Source organism: Myotis nattereri (genome assembly GCF_964212035.1).
Source record: "Myotis nattereri genome assembly, chromosome: X".
NCBI classification, from domain to species: Eukaryota; Metazoa; Chordata; class Mammalia; order Chiroptera; family Vespertilionidae; genus Myotis; species Myotis nattereri.
The window spans coordinates 43251424-43274344 of record NC_138078.1 but is presented as its reverse complement, the minus strand read 5'-3'; the positions used below and the strand labels follow the sequence as shown (position 1 = coordinate 43274344).

The following is a 22921-nucleotide window of genomic DNA, read 5'->3' as shown; positions in this document are numbered from 1 at the left end:
GATCCAAGTAGCCTTCACGATTGAGGACCCCAATACCCCTTTTTACCAATATGGACACCTTCCGACTTAGACACTGAAGAGCACTGCAGTATTCACTGACACTGGCCTCAGCAGATGGAGCTGCGTAGAGACTATACCACTGCACTCCCCAGAGCCAGAACCAGTGCTAAACACCCACAAAGGCAAATCTGCTGTAATGCCACTGACCTGGCACCCTTGCACTCAATCATAGGTGAAGTAAAGGTGACTGATTCCTCAAATGTGGAGCTATCCATGCAAGGCTATAAGAAACATGAATAATTAAGGAAATAAGATATCACCAATGAAACAGTAATTTTTCAGTACCAACTCCAAAGCCACAGAAATCTACTAACTGCCTAACATAGAATTCAAAATAGTTCTTTCAAAGGAATTCATCTACACTAATAAAAGAGAAACATGGTAATTGGCGTACGACCGCTACCCTTTTCATTGGCTAATCAGCGAGATATCCAAATTAACTGTCAGCCAAGATGGTGGCCGGCAGCCAGGCAGCTTGAAACTAACATGAGGCTTGCTTGCCTCAGTGACGGAGTAAACCAACGTTCCCCGCCTGCGGCTGCAGGCCTCTGAGCAGGCAGTTTAAGAAACATTGTAACAAATACTGCCGGACTTCAGCCAGCAGATTAGCAACATTGTAAGCAAAGGCCAGAAACCTACTTTCAGCCTCGGAGGCCTAAGAGCTGGAGCCAAGCCTCAAGGTAAAGCTGGCCCAGAATAAAAAAGAAAAAAAAAGAAAAAAAGGAGCGGTTGGGAACTTCAGTCACTCCCAGCCTGAAAACAGCCCTCAGCCCCTCACCCAGACTGGCCAGGCACCCCAGTGGAGTCCCCCACCCTGATCCAGGACACCCTTCAGGGCAAACCAGCCGGCCCCACCCATGAACCAGGCCTCTACCCTATATAGTAAAAGGGTAATATGCCTCCCAGCACCGGGATCAGCGTGACAGGGGGCAGCACCCAAACCCCCTGATCGCCCTGTGGCTCTGTGTGTGACAGGGGGTGGGGCCCCAACCCCCTGAGCAGCCCTGCTCTGTGCCTGATAGGGGGGAGCTCCCCAACCCCCCCCCCACGGGCCCTGCTCTGTGTGTGATGGGGTAGAGCCATAACCTCCCCATTGGCCCTGCCCTGAGTGTGAGAGTGGCGGCGCCCCAACCCCCTGATCGGCCCTGCTCTGTGGGTGATAGAGGGCAGCGCCCCAACCCCCTGATTGGTCCTGCTCTGTGCGTGACAGGAGGTGGCGCCGCAACCTCCCCATCGACCCTGCCTTGAGTGTGACAGGGGACGGTGTCCCAACCCCCCAATTGGCCCTACCCTGAGCGTGACTGAGGGTGGCATCACAACCTCCCAATCTGCCCTGCTCTGTGCATGATGGGGCGGCGCCCCAACTCCCCAATCGGCCCTGCTCTGAGCCTGACCAGGGGCTGCACCTAGGGACTGGGCCTGCCCTCTGCCACCCGGGAGCAGGCCTAAGCCAGCAGGTCGTTATCTCCCGAGTGGTCCCAGACTGCGAGAGGGCACAGGCCAGGCTGAGGGACCCCCCTCCCCCCCGAGTGCACAAATTTTTGTGCACCGGGCCTCTAGTTGAGCTATATGAGAAAACAGATAACTCGATAAAAAATAGCCCTAACTGGATGGCTCAGTGAATAGAGTGTCAGCCTGTGGACTGAAGGGTCCCAGGTTCAATTCCAGTCAAGGGCATATGCCCAGGTTGTGGGCTCGATCCCCAGTGGGGGGCATGCAGGAGGCAGCCAATCAATAATTCTCTCATCATTGATGTTTCTATCTCTCTCTCCCTCTCCCATCCTCTCTGAAAATAAAAAAATATTAAAAAATAAAAAATACACAATCAAAATGAAAGTTCAACAAAAAGATAAAAGTAAGCAAAAGAGAACCAATAAAAAATTTGGAGCTAAAAATATGTAATGAATGAGGAGATCCAAGATGCCAGTGGAGTAGGTAGAAGTTACACTCACCTCCTCCCAGGACAAAACTGGAATCAAAACTAAATTATAGAACAATCATACTGAATAACTAACTAAAGACTAGCTGAAGAGAAGTCTTATAACCAAGGATTTATAGAAGAGGCCACATTGAGACTGGTAGAAATGGCAGAGACATGAAAAAGGCTAGCCCTTTCCCCACATGTGCCAGTTGAGAATCAGGAGGGATATCTTAGCTGCAGAGGTTCCCCTGAGGAGTGAGGAGTCTCAACCCCACCATAGGTTCTCCAGCCCAAAGCACCAGAGACAGGAAGAAGAGCCCACATTACATCTGCCTGTGGAAATCAGAGGAGATTTCATCTGCCAGGGGAGACAGGAGTCTGCTAAGAACCCAGGTAAACTCATAAAGGGTCAGCACACAATATTGCATTTGCAAGTATTCACCCTGGATACCAGTGAAGGGGTGGTAGCTCAGAGAGGACTGGAGTCATACAGGGAAGATTGGATTGTGTGTCTTCAAGAAGACTATAGGGACAGCCGTCATTGTCTTTGTGCTGACCTCTCCCACACCTCACACAGATGCTATCTGGGTTGAGCACTCCCATCCATGCCATGCCAGCCTAGGGTAATGCACTAGCCCCATCCTCCCAACTGCCTATGGCCCCACCTTGCCAAGCTCATGCCATGAGGAGTCTGCTGTCTATCACCAGCATGGGCCCATGGTGCAAACTTTCTTGGAAGTCTTTTCAAAAGGTCTATTTATCTCCCACATGCCCTGACCAGTGCCACTGATCCTATGCAGATTCATCCATCCACAGGGCCAAATCTTAATCTGTTTTAGCCCAATGAAACTACTGACTTCACCCTGATGACTCCCTGAGATCCTGCCAGAAAATAAAGTTCCACAGACTACAAATGAGTGATGACTGACCTTGGTATACCCTGGGACATTTTCTGGGTAGCCTCAAACCCAGCATTGGCGCCCAGTTTGAATCTGTATTAATCTAGTAAATACCAGAGGATCTTTCAGTGACTGAGCCTAACAGACAGCCAGCTAACAGAGATAAATCTCAATGTGCCTTGGGCCTTTTGCTGACCTTCCCCCAAGCTTGGGGCTGGTGGAAGCTGGTTTTGGTACACAACATAGCCTTTTCCATATGTACTCAGGCCCAGAAGAAAAAAAACACACACTGTGGATCACTTTGTAGCTCTTAACAAGGCCTGTCACAGGAGCAGTCTAATATTGAACTATGCCAGAGTCCCTCCCAAAAGGCCCCAGAACCAACAGACCACATCAGAGAATGACTCAATTAGCTACACGAGTGGAACACTTAAAGGAAGATCTCAACAGGGAACAGAAACTGCTAGGATGAATTCACTTCATGGGACCAGCCCCTGCAGAGTAGCTTTTATGCTATGGTTTGGGTCAATCCTTATAGTCAACTAGTCTGAGGTTCAACCTGACACATGGATGGGTCAAGAGCAATCAAGACTCAACTACAATAAGAGGTTTCATATGAATAACACAAGGGACCTTCCTGGAGCACCTAATTCAGATAATCAGGGAGACTTGTGCCATTGAGCCAGCAGGACATCTACTACATTGGGCCACCCTACCAAGACCAGGAGATAGCAGATATATCCATTATACAGAAACAAATAGAGACATCAAACATTGGGAGACAAAGAAACATGACCAAAATGAAATAATAGGAAAAATCCCCAGAAAAATAAGTAAATAAAATAAAATGGGGGCAAGCAATCTACCAAATACAGAGTTAAAAACAATGGTTATATGAATGCTCCAAAAACTTAGGGAAAGAATGAACATAGTGATAAATAAGGTGATAGTAAGAATAAAAATGGGACAAGAAGACAAAAATGAACCATTCAGGCCCAGCTGGTATAGCTCAGTAGTTGAGCATCGACCCATGAACCAGGAGGTCATGGTCTGATTTCCTATCAAGGCACATGCCCGAGTTGCAGACTTGATCCACAGTGGGGGTCATGGAGAAGTCAGTTGATCAATGATTCTCTCTCACCATGATGTTTTTATCTCTCTTTCCCTTCCTCTCTCTGAAATTATATATATATATATATATATATATATATATATATATATATATATACTAAAAAAGAACCAGTCAGAAATGAAAAATACAGGGAGAGAATCCGAGATGGTAGTGGATTAGGTGGATGTTACACTCCCCTTTTTCCAGGACCAAACTTAAATTACAAGTAAAATATAGAACAATCAACCTGAATAACCAACTGAAGACTAACTGAACTGAGTCTTATAAGCAAGGATTTATAGAATAAGCCTCATAGAGACTGGTAGGAAGGATAGAGAAGTAAAAATGACTGGTGAACTGGCAGAGGTGGCAGCTTGGATTCCAGAGAGATATCTCAGCTCTAAAGGTTATCCCTAAGGAAAGTGAGGTCTCAGCCCCATGCCAGAATTTTCAGCCCAGAACAACAGAGCTGGGAAGGGGCATCTCCATAATATCTAGCTGTAAAAATCAGCAGGGAATCTTTCCACCAAGGAGAGATGGGAGTCTGCTAGAGACCCAGGAGCCCTCTTACAGGGAAGATTCAAGGAACGACACAAAATATCGTTCATAGACACTCACCTTGGGCTCCGGAGGAGGGAGTGTGGAACAGAATAGAGTTTTCTGAGGAGATACTGTGATTTGCAGTTCCAGGAAGAGAGCTGAAGAGACAGCCATCAGGATCCTTGTGCTGAGTCCCTCTCCCACACCTCAGATGCCACATTTCCTGGGTGGGGCACTCTTTCCTTACTGTATCAGCCTGGGGGAATGCAATAGCCCCACACTCCAGAATCCTCATCACACCACCCTACAGAGCTCATGCCCTGTGGAGGATTCAGCCACCTGGACCTGGAGTATAGAGGTCCATGTAGACTCAGGAGTTCCCATGACTGAGTTGTGTGGCTCTGGAGTGGGGGTCATTCCCCCCACCTTCCCATGAGCCTGCCTAATGCCAGCCTCTCAGGGGAGATCCACTAACCCCACCATCCTGATTCCTGCCAACACTGAACCGATGAGCTAGAGCTTTCTGGGAGGTACAGGGAGAATCAGGGACAGACTAAGTTGTATGACTCAGGATGGGGGCCATATTTCCTTCACACACTGATGGTGCAGTGCCCTCCCTTCACACAGCCAAATCTTGACTGGTTTGGGCTAAAACAACAACAACAACAACAACAACAACAAAAAACTCTGCTGGACTCACCCTGATGACTCCCTGAAACCTAGCCCTACCACAAAGATCTTCAGGCACCAAGAGGGTGGCAGATAACCTTGCTTTATCCTAGGACTTTTGCTGAGTGGCCTCAGACCCAGAAATGGCACTGAATTTAAACCTGTATTAATCTGGTGAATACCACTCATCCCTACTGGTGAATCATTGAGAAACTACCTCAGGTAACTCAAATACTGACAGCAGCACTTTCAGTGACTGAGTATAACAGGCAGCCAACAGGCAGAGGCAGGCAAAAGCAGATCTTAGGGTACTTTGGGCCTTTTGCTAACTTGACCCCTGGGCTTGGTACTGGTGTCTGCTAGTCTTGGTGCACAGCTTGATACTCCCCATGCACACACAGGTCCAGCAGAGGAACTCACAAACTGTGGGTCATTTTGTAGCTCCAAACAAATTGCTCAGGGTCAATCACAGACAGCTTCTGACATTGACCTGCACCAGAGTTCCTCCCAAGAAGCCCCAGAAACAGCATATCCAGTGGTGAACATCAGACATCAAACCAGGACCCAATTAACCTCACAAGTAGAATACGCAAAGGGGGATGTCAGCTGGCATCAGACACTACTGAGGAAAACTCCGCTTTTTTTGGTCAGTACCTGCACAGCAGCATGTACTCTGTGGTTGGAGTCTATCCTCACAGTCAGACAACCTGAGGATTGATCCAACACTGAAACAAGCCAAATAACAACCAAGACAATTACAAAAGAAGGGCTCACATAATCTGCATAAGGGACATTCCTGGAGGACTAACCTGAGGTGATCAAGTAGAGTACACCACTGGGTCCCACAAGACACCTACTATATAGGGCTACCCTACTAATACTGGGAAACATATCAGATATACCTAATACAAACATGTCAAACTCATGGCCGGCCATGAGTTTGACATGCTTGACCTATACTTAGAAACAAACACAAAAAGAGAGCCAAATGGGGAGAAAAATAACATGCCCCAAATGAAAGAACATAAAAAAAATCCAGTAAAAGAGCTAAATAAAATGAAGGTAGGCAATTTACCAGATATAGAATTTAAAAAAATGGTTATAAGGATGCTCAAGGAACTTAGGGAGGACTTCAAGAAATTAAGTGAGAACTTCAACAGTATAAAAAAGGACCAAAACCATAAAAAAGAACCCATTAGAAATGAAGACTACAATATCTGAAATGAAGAATACAATAGAATGAATAAACAGTTAAGTTAGATGGAACAGAGGATTGAACCAATGATTTGGAAGACAAGACAGCAGAAAACATCCAATTAGAGCATAAAAAAAGAATTAAAAAATATAAATATAGTTTAAGAGAATTTGAGGACATGAAGCATAACAATGTCCACATCATAAAGGTACCAGAATGAGAATAGAGAAAGCAAGGAATCAAGAAGCTATTTGAAGAAATGACTGAAAACTTCTGTAACATGGTGAAAGAAAAAGACACATAAGTCCAGGAATGCAGAGTCCTAAACATGATGAACCTAAAGGAGCCCACAACAAGGCACATCATAATTACAATGTTAAAAATTAAAGACAAAGAGAGAATCTTAAAAGCAGTAAGAGAAACACAATTAGTTACCTACAAGGGAGTCCCCGTAAGTCTGTCAGCTGACTTCTCAACAGAAACATTTTAGGGATCCCATGCCAGAGGGATTGGCATGAAATATTTGAAGTGATGTAAAGGAAGTACCTACAATGCAGACTATTCTAAACAACAAGGCTATCATTTATCCTTGGAGGAAAAATAAAGAGCTTCCATTCAACAAAAAGCTAAAGGAGTTCATTACCACCAAACCAGTATGTTAACAGGGTTTCTTTAGGAAGAAGACAGAAAAAGAAAATTAACATAATTATATAAAGAATAAAATGGCAAGAGCTATGTACTTATCAATAATCACTTTAAATATAAATAGATTAAATGCTCCAATCAAAAGACAGAGAGTAGTTAAATAGATAAAAAATACAGGACCTATGTATGTATGATCTATAGCAGTGATGGCGAACCTATGACACACGTGTCAGAGGTGACACGTGAACTCATTTTTTTGGTTGATTTTTCTTTGTTAAATGGCATTTAAATATATAAAATAAATATCAAAAATATAAGTCTTTGTTTTACTATGGTTGTAAATATCAAAAAATTTCTATATGTGACATGGCATCAGAGTTAAGTTAGTGTTTTTCAAAATGCTGACACACCGAGCTCAAAAGATTCGCCATCACTGATCTATAAAATGCCCACACCAGTTTGAAAGACATACACAAACTAAAATTATTTCATTTAAATGAAAAATAACACCCTGGGATAGAAATACTTAGATAACACAAAATATATTTTTAACAAAGGCTATAATAAGAAACAAAGAAGAATATTACATAATGATAAGGAGATCAAGTTAACAACATGATATAACTCTTGTAAACATTTATGCTCACAACATGGGAGCAAGTAAATATATGAAGCAAATATTGATGGACAAAAGGAAGAGATCCAAAGTAGTACACTGTTGGTTGGGTACTTTAACACCCCATTGACATAAATGGATAAATCTTTCAGTCAGAAAATCAACAGGAACTAGCAGTCTTAAAATACACACTAGACCAGATGTATTTAATTTATGGTTTCAGAGCAATTCACCCGAAAGCAGTAGAAATACATTCTTTTCAAATGCACATGGGGAACATTCTCTAGGACAGACCACATGTTAGAACACAAACAAGTCTCAATAAATTTAAGAAGACTGAAATTATACCAAGCATCTTCTCTAACCACAATGGTATGAAATTAGACATAAAAGAAAAAAACTGAAAACCACACAAACACATGGAGGCTAAATAACATGTTACATAACAATGAATGGGTTAACAATTAGATCAAGGAGGAAATCAACACACCTTGACACAAATTAAAACACAACAACCCCAAATCTATGGGACACAGAAAGAAAGTAGTTCTAAAAGGAAAATTCACAGCAATACCTCAAGAAACAAGAAAAATCTCCAAAACAATCTAACCTAACATCCAAAGAAACTAGAAAAAGAACAACAAACAAAGACCAGGTGACTAGAAAGAAGGGAGTAATGAATATTAGAGAAATAATAAGTGAAATAGAGTATAAAAAAGATAAAAGATCAGAACCAAGTGGCGGGAGACAGCTATCAGCCCGTCGATGCCAGGTGTGGTCTCTGGTGTGGTGGGCATGTGCCAGCTGCGGGACAGGCCATGGTGTGGCAGTTGTGCAGGGAGCAGGGCATCACCCTGCATATGAACACAGACATCAAGGCCAAATTCTTCTCATTTGGCATCAATAGCATATTGTATCAGCATGGCATTTATCTGTCTGAAACCTTTACTTGAGTGCAGAAATATGGACTTACCTTGCTGGTAACCAGTGATCCCAAGATCATGAAATACCTAAAGAATATGGTGGAACAACTGAAAGATTGGTTGTACAAGTGCTGAGTGCAGAAGTTGGTGGTGGTCATCTTGAATATTGAAAATGGGGAGGTGAAAATTTGACAGGTGGAAATTTGACACTGAGTGTGACAAGATGGCCAGAGATGACAGTGCACCCAGAGAAAAGTCTCAGAAAGCCATCCAAGATGAGATCCGCTCATCAGTGGTCGGCAAGCTCATTAGTCAACAGAGCCAAATATCAACAGTACAACGATTGAAATTTCATTTGAGAGCCAAATTTTTTAAACTTAAACTATATAGGTAGGTACATTGTTATTAACTTAATTAGGGTACTCCTAAGGCTTAGGAAGATCCACACTCAAGGGGCCAAAGAGCTGCATGTGGCTCGTGAGCCGCAGTTTGCCTGCCACGGCCTCGGTGATTAGACATCACAGCTATGGTGACATTCCTGGCCCTGCTGGAAGTTTCCTCTTCATTGATCTGCTGATTTATACAAAAATTTGGTTGTACCTGAAAACTGGGAAGAGTCCAGACCACAGTTCATTGCCAATTTTGAGCATGTCTGCCTGCATTTCTTCATGACTACAACCCACGAAGTAAACAGCATGGTGGCCTACAAAATCCCTGTGAGTGACTGAAGGTGCTTCACAAATAATAATGGAATCCCATATGTGCGATTCCTGAGACCAAGTCAACTGGATATGTTTTGTTTCATTGATTATTTTTTTTGTGGGGAAAACGAAACATTGTACTTTACTGAATTGTGCATATTGTTCCATTTATTGGTGCCTCTTTGACTTTCCATAGGGTTGCCATAATTTTTTGCACGCTATTCAAAGGAAACCAGCAGATTATATCAGCACTGTAATGTGAACTCCTTTGAAGGTGGTAACTGGAGATGGAAACTTTTACTATAAAACTAAATGCTTTCCTAAATCAGAATTTTCGGTCAAGTATCTTGATTCAGAGTATAGGTAAATATGAAACAGCAAAAGGAGTCTGAATACACAGAATCTTTGTTTAGTCCTAAAGTAACTGATAGCCCACAGTAACAGTATTCCTGGAATGTCCTTTTGCCATTTATTTCATTGTATAGTTTCCATATTGAAAAAACACACAATTATTTGACTTTGATGTATATAATTTATACTTACAAAGCTGTCACTATTTCTATTTAAATTCTGCTGGTACAGAACTCTTTTTTAAAAAATATATTTTATTGATTTTTTACAGAGAGGAAGGGAGAGGGATAGAGAGTTAGAAACATTGATGAGAGAGAAACATCGATCAGCTGCCTCCTGCACATCCTGTACTGGGGATGTGCCCATAACCAAGGTACATGCCCTTGACCGGAATCGAACTTGGGACCCTTCAGTCCACAGGCAAACACCCTATCCACTGAGTCAAACCGGTTAGGGCAATAAAATATATTTTAAAAAAGAAATTATAAGATACTGAAGAAAGAAGTTCAGAAAGATTCAATAAATGTAAGCTTTTACTGTACTTGTGTAAAGAAGAATTACCATAATTAAAATGGTCATTGTGTCCAAAGCAATCTATTGATTCAATATAATATCTATAAAAATACCAATGACATTTTTTCACAAAACCAGAACAAATGATCCAAAAATTTATATGGATCCACAAAAGACCCTGAAGAGGTACAACTATATTAAGAAAGAAAATAAAGTTGGAGGTATCACACTGCCTCATATCAAAGTATACTACCAGGCAATGGTAACCAGAATGTCATAGTACGGGCATAAAATAGATACATAGATCAAGGGAGGAAAATAAAGACCCCAGAAAAAACCCACACCTATATAGTTACTTAATATATGACAAAGAAAGGAAGAACATATAATGAGGTAAAACAGTTTACAGTAGGTCCTCAGGTTACATCGGAGATCCGTTTCTATGGCACGACATAACGGAATTTTTGGAACCCACCTACATAAGCACCTACGTCAATCACATGGAGCACATACACAGCAGTAATGAAGGGAAACAGTAAAAAAAAATTAAAGGAAAGATAACAATTCCTGACCTTCACTTGTGGTAAACAAATAATAAAAAACATAAAGCACATATGTACATACATCGAAATGATGGAACTTTTTTTCTAATAAATAAATGGGAGATGGCAATGTAACCATGAAATGATGTACGTTGAGTCCAATGTAACCTGAGGACCACCTGTATTCAAAAAATGGTGTTGGAAAAATTGGACAGATAAATGCAAAAATAAAACTAGATCGCCTTCTTACATATACCATATACAAGAATAAAATTCAAAGAGATGCAAAACTTAAATGTAAGTCTTGAAACAATAAAACTCCTAGAAGAAAGCATAAGAAGTAAAATCTGACATTTTTCTTAGCAATATTTTTTCTGGCATGTCTCCTAAGGCAAGAGAAACAAACAAACAAAATAAATGTATGGGAAGGAATACATAAAACTAAAAAAGAAATCATTAAATAACAAAGGAAGATAGCATGATTTCATTGATCTTTTGTATTTTTTTTTTTTGGTCTCTATGTCATTTATTTCAGCTCTGATCTTTATTATTTCCATCCTTCTACTAACTCTGGGCTTTTCTTTTTGCTCTCTTTGTAATTCTTCAAGTTGCAGAGTTAGATGGTTTATTACCAGTTTTTCTTGTTTTTTGAAGTAAGCCCATAATGCTATGAACTTCCATCCCAGGACAGCTTTCACTGTGTCCCATAGATTTTGGATTGTTATGTTTTCATTGTCATTTGTTTCCAGGATTTTTTAAATTTCTTCTTTGATCTCCTTAGTAACCCAATCATCTATACTAATAAAAGCTTATGTGGTCATCACGCCCTCATGCCATGACACCCTCATGCCACCACAACCCATCACCAGGAGGCTACATGTGCAGCGTGCGCACGCAGGTGGGCGGGGAATTGAAGCTGCATCCCCAGTGGGGACTTGACCAGGAGGTGCATCAGAGGAGAGGATGGTGGCTGCTGCTGCCCAGGGCCGGCCTGAGGCTCAGGAAAGTCGCTGCCCATGGCCAGGCCGAGGCTCTCGCAAGCCGCAGTGGCTGCGAGGGCTGAGGCTCAGGCAGCCCTGCAGCTGGCAGCAGAGGCATGATGGGAGCATTGCCTTCCCCGATCGCTTTTGGCCTCCCACAGAGGAAGATGAGAGACAGAAGCAGGGAGAGGGTTGATGGGGGAGCTGCCTTCCCCTGGATTGGCCGGTGGCCTCTCACAGAGAGAGGCCAGACTTCGGCTTAGGCCCACTCCCCACTCTCCTTGGGGAGCAGGCCTAAGCCATCAGTAGGGCATCTCCTCAGGGCTCTTGGACTGTGAGAGGGGGCAGAACAGGCTGAGGGACCTCCCTGGCAGTGCACGAATTTTTGTGCACTGGGCCTCTAGTTGTTTAATAGTATGCTATTCAGTCTCCAAGTGTTTGAATTTTAGTGATTGTTTTTATTGTAGTTGATTTCTAATTTTATGCAACTGTGATCTGAGAAGATGCCTGATATTATTTCAGTCTTCTTGAATTTGAAGAGACTTTGCCTGTGTCCCAATATGTGGTCTATCTTTGAAAATGTCCCATGTGTGCTTGAGAAGAATGCATATTCTGTAGCTTTTGGGTGGAATATTCAGAAGATGTCAATTAAGTCCATCTGATCTAGTGAATCATTTAAGATTGCTGTTTCTTTACTGATTTTTTATCTAGAGGATTTACCCAGTGATCTTAATGAGGGTTTTAACCTCCTACTATGATTGTATTTCTGTCAACCTCTCCCCTGATACGTTCCAGAAGATTTTTTATGTATATGGGTGCTCCTGTATTGGGTGCATATATGTTCACCAGAGTTATATCCTCTTGTTGCATTGATCCCTTTAATACTATGAAGTGGCCTTCCTTAACTCTTGTTATGGCCTTCACTTTGAGGTCTATTTTGTCAGATATAAGTATTGCTACCCCAGCGTTTTTTTTCATTTCCATTTGCCTGAATGATGTTTTTCCATCCTTTCCAGTCTGTGTGAGTCCTTTGTTCTGAGGTGGGTCTCTTGTAGACAGCATATATATAGGTCATGTTTTCTTATCCATTCAGCCACTCGATGTCTTTTGTGGAGCGTTTAATCCACTTACATTTAATGTTATTATTAATAGGTACTTGTTTGTAGCCATTTCTATTCTTTATGCCTGTGTTCCTTCTTCCCTTTTTTTTTTAAAATTAAATCTTTATTCTTCAGATTATTACATTTGTTCCTCTTTTTACCCCCCCCCCCATAACTCCCCTCCTCCCAGTTCCTGCCCCACCCTCCGCCCTCACTCCCCACCCATTGTCCTCATCAATAGGTGCACGATTTTTGTCCAGTCTCTTCCCGCATCTCCCACACCCCTTTCCCCCTCAAGAATAGTCAGTCCATTCCCTTTCTATGTCCCTGATTCTATTATAATCAACAGTTCATTCTGTTCATCAGATTATTTATTCACTTGATTCTTAGATTCACTTGTTGATAGATGCATATTTGTTGTTCATAATTTGTATCTTTACCTTTTTCTTCCTCTTCCTCTTCTTAAAGGATGCCTTTCAGCATTTCATATAATCCTGGTTTGGTGGTGATGAACTCCTTTAGCTTTTCCTTATCTGTGAAGCTCTTTATCTGACCTTCAATTCTGAATGATAGCTTTGCTGGATAAAGTAATCTTGTTTGTAGGTTCTTGGTATTCATCACTTTGAATATTTCTTGCCACTCCCTTCTGGCCTGCAAGGTATCTGTTGAGAAATCAGCTGACAGTCGTATGGGTATTCCCTTGTAGGTAACTGAGTTTCTTTCTCTTGCTGTTTTTAAGATTCTCTCTTTATCTTTTGCTCTTGGCATTTTAATTATGATGTGTCTTGGTGTGGTCCTCTTTGGATTCCTTTTGTTTGGGGTTCTCCGCGCTTCTTGGACCTGTGAGTCCATTTCTTTCACCAGGTGGGGGAAGTTTTCTGTCATTATTTCTTCAAATAGGTTTTCAATATCTTGCTCTCTCTCATCTTCTGGCACCCCTATAATTCTGATGTTGGTACGCTTGAAGCTGTCCCAGAGGCTCCTTACACTATCCTCACATTTTTGGATTCTTTTTTCATTCCACCCCTCCGGTTGGGTGTTTTTTGCTTCTTCGTATTTCAAATCATTGACTTGATTCTTGTGCTCCTCTGGTCTGCTGTCGGGAGTCTATAATATTCGTTATTTCAGTCCGTGTATGCTTAATTTCTAGTTGGTTCCCCAACATAACATCGAGGGTCTCATTAGTTTTCTTGTAGATCTCATTGTTTATCGGCGGCTTCTAAATAGTTCTTGAGAGACCTTAAAAGTGTGGTTCTGAACTCTATATCTTCCATTGACAATTTTGTTCTGTTTCTTTGTCTCCGCATTTTGTTATGCTTTCTTGGTGCACCCCCTAGTGGTCTTTGTGCGCAGTCTTGTAGTTAAGCCTTGATTGTTGTAGCTAATGCCAGGGAGGGTTTGACCTCCAGGCCAAGTGGCTGTGAGAATCAGCTGTATCTGCAGTGAGAGAACTTCTGTCCTCTAGGGAGGTGCTAATCTAGCCTTTGCCTGAGGCTATCTGGCAAATGCCTCTGTGCAGGGCTTGGGCGGGGCGGGTCGCACAGGATCAACAGGGTGGGCCGGAGAGAGCAGTTATGGTGGCTCTCAGTCCTGTCCCCAGGGGCTCTGCCTCTCTGAGTCCCAGCGACCACTGCAAACCTCGGAGAGAAAGCTGCACTCTCTCTGACCGAAGCCAGACAGTCTGCTTCTCCCGTTTGAGTCTGGGTCCCTAAAGACTCGCCCGGATCTGGAGCTCAGAGTCTGCGACTCCCTCCCAATTGAAAACGCCAACCGCACCCTCTGCACCTCAGAATTTGACTTCAGCACTGCGCCTCCTCTGAGTGTCCGTATGCGTTTCTCTTTCCTCCTACTTGTAGGACTTCCACTCAGCCAGTGTTCCTGTGGTTCTGGGTGATGTCCGTTCTGTCTTTTAGTTTCACCTTTGAAGTAGTTGTTCAAGGCAGCAAACTCCAGCGTTAACCTATGCCGCCATCTTGGTTCTCCCTTCTTCCCTTCTTATTTATTCTTTTTTACAGATTTCTTTTAGCATTTCTTGCATTGCTGGCTTGGTAGTGATAAACTCCCTTAGTTGTTGTTGTTTTTCTTTGTTTCTTTGTTTGTTTGTTTGTTTGGTTGTTTTTGTCTGCGAAGTTCCTGATTTCCCCTTCAATTTTGATTGATAGCCTTGCTGGATACAGTATTTTTGGATTCAGTCCTTTGCTTTGCATCACTTTGTATACTTCACTCCATTCCTTTCTGGCCTGATGTGTTTCTGTTTAGAAATCATTTGATAATCTGATGGGGATCCTTTGTAGGTAATTCTCTGTGTCTCTCTTGGAGCCTTTAGAATTCTTTGTTGCTAACTTTTGCCATTGTAATTATGATGTGTCTTGTTGTGGGTTTTTTTTGGGATTCATCTTGCTTGGGACTCTCTATACTTGTGTGACTTTTTTCTTCCCCATATCAGGGAAGTTTTCTGTCATTATTTGTTCAAATAGATTCTCTAATTCTTGCTGCTCTTCTTATTCTTCTGGCACCCCTATTATATGTATTTTACTTTGTTTCATGTTGTCCCAAAGCTCCCTTAGGCTCTCCTCCTGCTTTTTAATTTTTTTTTCTCTAGTTGCTGTTCAAATTGGGCTTGTGTCTCTACCTTATCTTCTAACTCACAAATTCGGTACTCTGCTTCTTCTAGTCTACTATTGAAACTTTCCACGGTGTTTTTGATTGTAGCTATATCACTTTTGATTTCTTTCTGATTTTTGCATAGGTTGTTGATTTTCTCATCCATCCTGTTTATGAACTCTATGACCATTACTCTGAATTATTTTTCTGACATATTTCATGCCTCCATTTTACTTATTTCCTTTCTTGGTGATTGCTCTTTTTCTTTCCTTTGAGGATTGTTTCACTGTCTCCCCATTCTAGCTATCACCAGAATGTCCAAGCGCTGAGTTGTGGGGGTCTGAGCTGTGCGAGGCAGGAGTGCCATGCCATCTGAGTGTCACTGAAGAGCTCAGACACCAAGACAACCACCCCAAATCTCCAGGACATATAAAGCAGTCCTGAGAGGGAAGTTCATAGCACTACAGGCCTACCTCATAAAACAAGAAAAATTAACAATAAACTATTTAACCCTACAATGTCAAGAATTAGAAAAAGAAGAAAATCCCAGAGTAAGAAAGAATGAAATAACAAAGGTTAGAGCAGAAATAAATGACATAGAGACTTAAAAAAAAAACAATAAAAAATCAATGAAACCAAGAGCTAGTTCTTTGAAAAGATAAAAAGATTGATGAACCTTTAGTGAAATTCATCAAGAAACTATGAGAGAATACAAATAAATAAAACCAGAAAGAAAACTGGTGAAGTAGCAACTGACACCACAGTAGTACAAAGGATTGTAAGAAAATACTATGAATAACTATATGCCAACAAGCTCAACAATGTGGATTAAATGGAAAAAATCCTAGAAGAATACAATATCCCAAAACTGAATCAGGAAGAATCAGAAAACATGAATAGATAGACTCAGAAAATGGCGGCGGTATAGACCGATGTGTCCCATGCCTTGTCCCGGAGCACATAGGGTGAGCAGCTGAAACCAGTACCATCCAGCCCAAATTGGCAGAGGAGATTCAGCTGGGAGACAGTTTTCAGCCGGGAAAGACAGAGGACTCCAGAAGAAAGGGAACTGTTGGAGACTGCCGGATTGCGCTCCCCTAACTGTGCAGCCTCCACTGCTGCTGAAATCTCTCCCGGAGTGGCCGGCTTGGCCGCGGAGACCATGCCATCTTGAGTGGCTGATATCGGAAGTGTATACATCTAGGGACCCTGCAACCACAGACTCCAGGGATCATCTCAAGCAGTGCGACTACATGGACTCAGACAAGCTCTGCTCCTCCTCACAGAAAGGTCATATTTCACCTAAAGGTGCAGTTTGCAATCCAGGTTGGAGAAAGGAACACGCACGGGGGAACTCTGCGCCCCACAAAGTCCATAGCTGTTGGGGCCACCGTGATCCGTGAATGTGGAAGGGGTCCCGCAGGGCTGTTGGCAGAAGGGAACTCTAAAAATAAGCCCATAGCTGGACTGGATGCTAAAAGGCAGCCTCGGATTTTGTCAGTGTGCTGGCTGCTTAGTGCCAGGGGAGAGAGGACGTGTGGAAGAGACTGTGCACAGAGCTGGATGGTGGAGGGTTGCCAGTTCATGCACCTTCTCAGGCTCTTTTTTTTTTCCTCTCTCTCTCTACCTTAAATCTTTGTGTTTGATTATTAAACCCAATACATAGGATCACCCAATTGGGGTCACTCATAGAGACTGCAGGGGAAAGTTGTTTTTGTGGAACCTGGGAATCAGAGCAGGGAGTAACAATAAAAGAACCAGTTCTGGGGTAGTCAACTCTCCCAAACCAGTATTAAGTGCATAGAGAAAACAGAACCTAACTACTGGCTAGAGAGGACATATAGCCTTGGAGGTCAATCCAGAAACACTGCCACCCAGGGGCTGAATCACAAACTGACTCTTCTGTTAACACACATAAAGGCAGTCTGGGAAACAAATACTGCCTGCTTTAAAATCAGGACTGTGGTTTACAACACGGAGAAACTGTGTATCGCAGGGAACTTCAACACTCTCCCTAATACTTGATAGGACTAAGGCATCCCAAACAGAAGAGTAGAGGAACTGAAGGACCTTAATTACTGCACATTTTTATTTATTTTTTTATTCTTTTTTCATCTTTTAACTAAGAAACTATTTTTTTTTTCTTTTTTAATCACCTGGTTTTACCTTTTTAATTACTACATTTTTATTTTTAACCAGTATTATTACTACTACCATTTTACCATTTTTTAAAAGTGTCATTTTATTTTCTCTTTATTTTATTTTGGGATTAGTGTTCTACATTCCATTTTCATCGTTCCTTTAGCATCATTTTTCTCTACCTCAACTTTACCTTTATGCCAAAACTCTGTTCCTCACTTTTCCCCTTTTGCTGTCCTGTTTCTCTTACCCTATTCCTGCTTTAGATTTTCCCCATTCCTTCGTTTTACCCCCTGTCAAAATTTCACCCTACTTATATATATAATTTCCAATCCCCTGCTCTAAATCCATATACACCATTCTCTTATCTTTCTTCACTATCCAATTTTTTTTCTCTCTGTCTTTTGTTGTTGTTTGCTTGATTGTTGAGTATATTGAGTTTTTTATGCTTGTTTGTGAGATTGTTTTTCTTTTTCTTTTTCTGTTTTTTTTCTTTCCAGTTATTTTTGTGTTTCTGTTTTCCCTCACCTCGCTTGATATTAGTAGTTATTTGTAGTTTGCATTCATCTACAGGGATCTGTTGCTGGAATTTGTTGGGATTAGTGGCGATTCTATTGGAGTTTTCTCCCCATACAAATAGTCTCTTCCCCTCTTCTATTTCATTCTCTCTCTTTTCTCTCTTACTTTTTTCCCCCTTTCACAATTTCACTTTTACACTCCTTTTTTTTCTTTTTCTCTTTTCTCTTCTTTCTTCCTTATCTCCTAAATCTCTTTGCTAGGGTGGTCACCTTTATTTGGGGTTATTAGTATCATGAATACATTTGTGTTCAGTGCCTTGTACGTTGTGCCTTGTTGTGTTGTATTTTGTGCCTTTAAATCAACACAGCAGAGAGAGAACTACATAACCAAACACCTGGAGAAGAGAGATCATGGGGAGACAAAGAAGCAGCCCGCATATGAAAGAAAAACAGGCATCACCAGAAAAGGAAGTAAATGAACTTGAGGCAATGGAGGCAAGCAGCCTGTCAGAGAAAGAATTCAGAGAAATGGTCATAAGGTGGATGAAAAGAATGGAAGACAAATTCCACAATATGTGTAAGAACCAAGAGGAAATGAAGAAGAACCAAGAAGAAATAAAAAATGACATCACTGCTATAAAGAATTTGATAGAAAGCATCAACAGTAAACTAGAAGAAGCACAGGACCGCATCAGTGAGCTAGAAGACAAGGTAGGAAAAAATACCCAAGCAGAACAGCTTCAACAATAAAAAAAATTAAAAAAAACGAGGAGAGCCTAAGAGAACTCTGGGACAACACGAAATGAAACAACATCCACATAATAGGGGTGCCAGAAGGAGAGGAAACTGAGCAAGGAATAGAAAACCTATTTGAAAAAATAATGACAGAAAATTTCCCTGATATAAGGAAGAAAAAACTCACACAAATCCAAGAAGCTCACAGAGTCCCAAATAAAATGAACCCCAATAGACCGATGCCAAGGCACATTATCATTAAATTGGCAAACACCAACGACAAAGCAAGAATCTTAAAAGCGGCCAGAGAGAGACAGAAAGTTACCTAAAAGGAGACTCCATCAGACTAGCGACTGATTTCTCAACAGAAACACATCAGGCAAGAAGGGAATGGAATGAAATATACAAAGTCATGCAAAGGAAGGGTCTGAACCCAAGAATACTGTACCCAGAAAGGCTATCAATCAAAATTGAGGGTGAAATCAGGCACTTCACAGACAAAAAAGGACTACGGGAGTTTATTACCACCAAACCAGCAATGCAAGAAATGCTAAAGGGTCTGCGGTAAAAAGAAAAAATAGGAAACAAAGAAGGAATACAGAGGTAAAGAATAAAAATGGCAACAAACAAGTATCTATCAATCATAACTTTAAATGTAAATGGATTAAATGCCCCAATCAAAAGACATGGGGTAACTGAGTGGATAAGAAAACATGACCCATATATCTGCTGCCTACAGGAAACCAACCTCAGAAAAAAAGACACACACAGACTGATGGTGAAGGGATAGAAAAAGGTTTTTCAGGCAAATGGAAATGAAAAAAAAAAAAAAGCTGGGGTAGCAATACTTATATCTGACAAATTAGATCTCAAAGTGAAGGACATAAAAAGAGACAAGGAAGGCCACTTCATAATACAAAAGGGAGAAATCCAACAAGAAGAAATAACTCTGTTAAACATATATACACCCAATATAGGAGCACCCAAATACATAAGAAAACTTCTGGAGGAGATCAAGGGAGAGGTTAACAGCAATAAGATCATAGTAAGGTACTTTAATAACCCACTATCACCATTGGAAAAATCCTCTAAACAAAAAATCAGCAAAGAAACATCAATCCTAAATGACTCACTAGATCAGATGGAATTAATTGACATCTTCAGAACATTTCCCCCCAAAGCCACAGAATATACATTCTTTTCAAGCGCTAATGGGATATTTTCAAAGATAGACCATATATTGGGTCACAGGCAAAGTCTCTTCAAATTCAAGAAGATAGAAATCATATCAAGCATCTTCTAAGATCACACTGGCATAAAACTGGAAATCAACTACAATAAAAACAATCCAAAAAAGTCAAACACATGGAGACTAAATAGCATGCTATTAAACAATGACTGGGTTACCAGAGAGATCAAAGAAGAAATAAAAAACATCATGGCAACAAATGACAATGAAAACACAACAATTCAAAACCTATGGGACACAGCGAAAGCAGTCTTGAGAGGGAAGTTCATAGCTCTACAAGTCTACTGCAAAAAACAAGAAACAATGATAATAAATTACATAACTCTACAACTCAAAGAGTTAGAGAGAGAGCAACAAGAAAAGCCCAGTGTAAGCAGAAGGAAGGAAATAATAAAGATCAGAGCAGAGATAAATGACATCGAGAGACAGGACTGAGGCGTGCCAAAAAGAAGAGTGGAAGATCTGAAGCACCTTCACTTCCGAATATTTTTATATATATATTTTTTAAATTATTTTTTCACCATTTCATTAAGAACTTATTTTATTTATTTTTTTATTTTTTATTTTTTTCATCACCTGATTTTACCTTTTTAATTACTACATTTTTTAACCAGTATTATTGCTATCCTTTTACCATTTTTTCAAGGGTCATTTTATTTTTTATTTATTTTTTATTTTTCTTTATTTTATTTTGGGATTAGTGTTCTACACTCTATTTTCATCATTCCTTTAGCATCATTTCTCTCTATCTCACATTTACCCTTAAGCCAAAACTCTCTTCCTCACTTTTCCCCTTTTGTTGTCCTGTTTCTCTTACCCTATTCCTGCTTTGGATTTTACCTATTCCTTCTTTCTACCCACTGTCTAAATTTCACCCTACTTATATATCTAATTTCCAATCCCTCGCTCTCCCCATACAAATAGCCTCTTCCCCACCTCTATTTCATTCTCTTATTTTTTTTTTGTTTTTGTTGTTGTTGTTTATTTTTTGTTTTTTGGTCTTTTTGTGTTTTTTTTTTTCTCTCCCTTTTCCCAATCTCATTTCGGCACTCCTTTTTGTTTTTTATTTTTCTCTCTAATATTTTTCTCTTTTTTCTTCTTTATCCCCTAATTCTTTTTGCTCGGGGGGGTCACCTTTATTTGGGGTTATTAATATCATGAATGCATTTAGTTTGGTGCCTTGTACGTTGTGCCTTGTTGTGTTGTATTTTGTGCCTTTGAATCAGCGCAACAGAGAGCGATGTACATAACCAAACACCTTGAGAAGAGAAATCATGGTGAAACAAAGAACCAACCCAAATATGAAAGAAAAACAGGCATCATCAGAAAAGGAAGTAAACGAAATAGAGGCAATGGAGGCAAGCAACCTGTCAGAGAAAGAATTCAGAGTAATGGCCATAAGGTAGATGAAAAGAATGGAAGACCAATTCAACAATATGTGTAGGAACCAAGAGGAAATGAAGAAGAACCAAGAGGAAATGAAGAGAAACCAAGAAGAAATGAAAAACGACATCACTGCCATAAAGAACTCAATAGAAAGCATCAACAGTAGACTAGAAGAAGCAGAGGACCGTATCAGCGAGCTAGAAGACAAGGTAGAAAAAAATACCCAAACAGAACAGCTTCTAGAAAAAAAAATTAAAAAGCAGGAAGAGAGCCTAAGAGAACTCTGGGACAATGCTAAACGAAACAACATCCGAATAATAGGGGTGCCAGAAGGAGAGGAAACTGAGCAAGGAATAGAAAACCTGTTTGAAAAAATAGTAACAGAAAATTTCCCTGATATAGGGAGGAAAAAACTCACACAAATCCAAGAAGCTAACAGAGTCCCAAACAAAATGAACCCAAAAAGACCGACACCAAGGCACATAATAATTAAATTGGCAAACACCAACGACAAAGCAAGAATCTTAAAAGCAGCCAGAGAGAGACAGAAAGTTACCTACAAAGGATCCCCCATCAGACTAGCGACTGATTTCTCAACAGAAACACATCAGGCAAGAAGGGAATGGAATGAAATATACAAAGTCATGCAAAGGAAGGGTCTGAATCCAAGAATACTATACCCAGCGAGGCTATCAATCAAAATTGAGGGTCAAATCAGGAGCTTCACAGACAAAAATGGTCTATGGGAGTTTATTACAACCAAACCAGCAATGCAAGAAATGCTGAAGGGTCTGCTGTAAATAGAAAAAACAGGAAACAAAGAAGGAATGCAGCGGTAAAGAACAAAAATGGCGACTAACAAGTTTCTATCAATAATAACTTTAAATGTAAATGGATTAAATTCCCCAGTCAAAAGGCATAGGGTAACTGAGTGGATAAGAAAACATGACCCATATATCTGCTGCCTACAGGAAACCAACCTCAGAAAAAAAGACGCACACAGACTGATGGTGAAGGGATGGAAAAAGGTTTTTCCGGCCAATGGAAGTGAAAAAAAAAGCTGGGGTAGCAAAACTTATATCTGACAAAATAGATCTCAAAGTGAAGGACATAAAAAGAGATCAAGAAGGCCACTTCATAATACTAAAGGGAGCAGTCCAACAAGAAGAAATAACTCTGGTAAATATATATGCACACAATATAGGAGCACCCAAATACGTAAGAAATCTTCTGGAGAAGATCAAGGGAGAGATTGACAGCAATACAATCATAGTAGGGGACCTTAAGACCCCATTATCGCCACTGGACAAATCCTCTAAACAGAAACTCAGCAAAGAAACATCAATCCTAAATGACTCACTAGATCAGATGGAATTAATTGACATCTTCAGAACATTTCACCCCAAAGCCACAGAATATACATTCTCCTCAGGTGCACATTTGTCATCTTCAAAGATAGACCATATATTGGGTCACAGACAAAGTCTCTTCAAATTCAAGAAAATTGAAATCATATCAAGTATC

The 22921-nt window shown here is 40.9% G+C and overlaps 1 protein-coding gene and 1 pseudogene across 8 annotated transcripts in view; one reads left to right on the top strand and one right to left on the bottom strand.

Moving 5' to 3' along the window:
- Nucleotides 1-22921, bottom strand: part of HEPH (hephaestin) — a gene marked incomplete at its 5' end in the record, with an annotated part of 131667 nt that overhangs the window by 22664 nt on the left and 86082 nt on the right. The gene's annotated exons all lie outside the window — the stretch shown is intronic.
- Nucleotides 8475-9307, top strand: LOC308535995 (mitotic spindle assembly checkpoint protein MAD2A-like; annotated as a pseudogene). Its single transcript has 2 exons — nt 8475-8878; nt 9095-9307. The product of its transcript is annotated as a mitotic spindle assembly checkpoint protein MAD2A-like (transcript).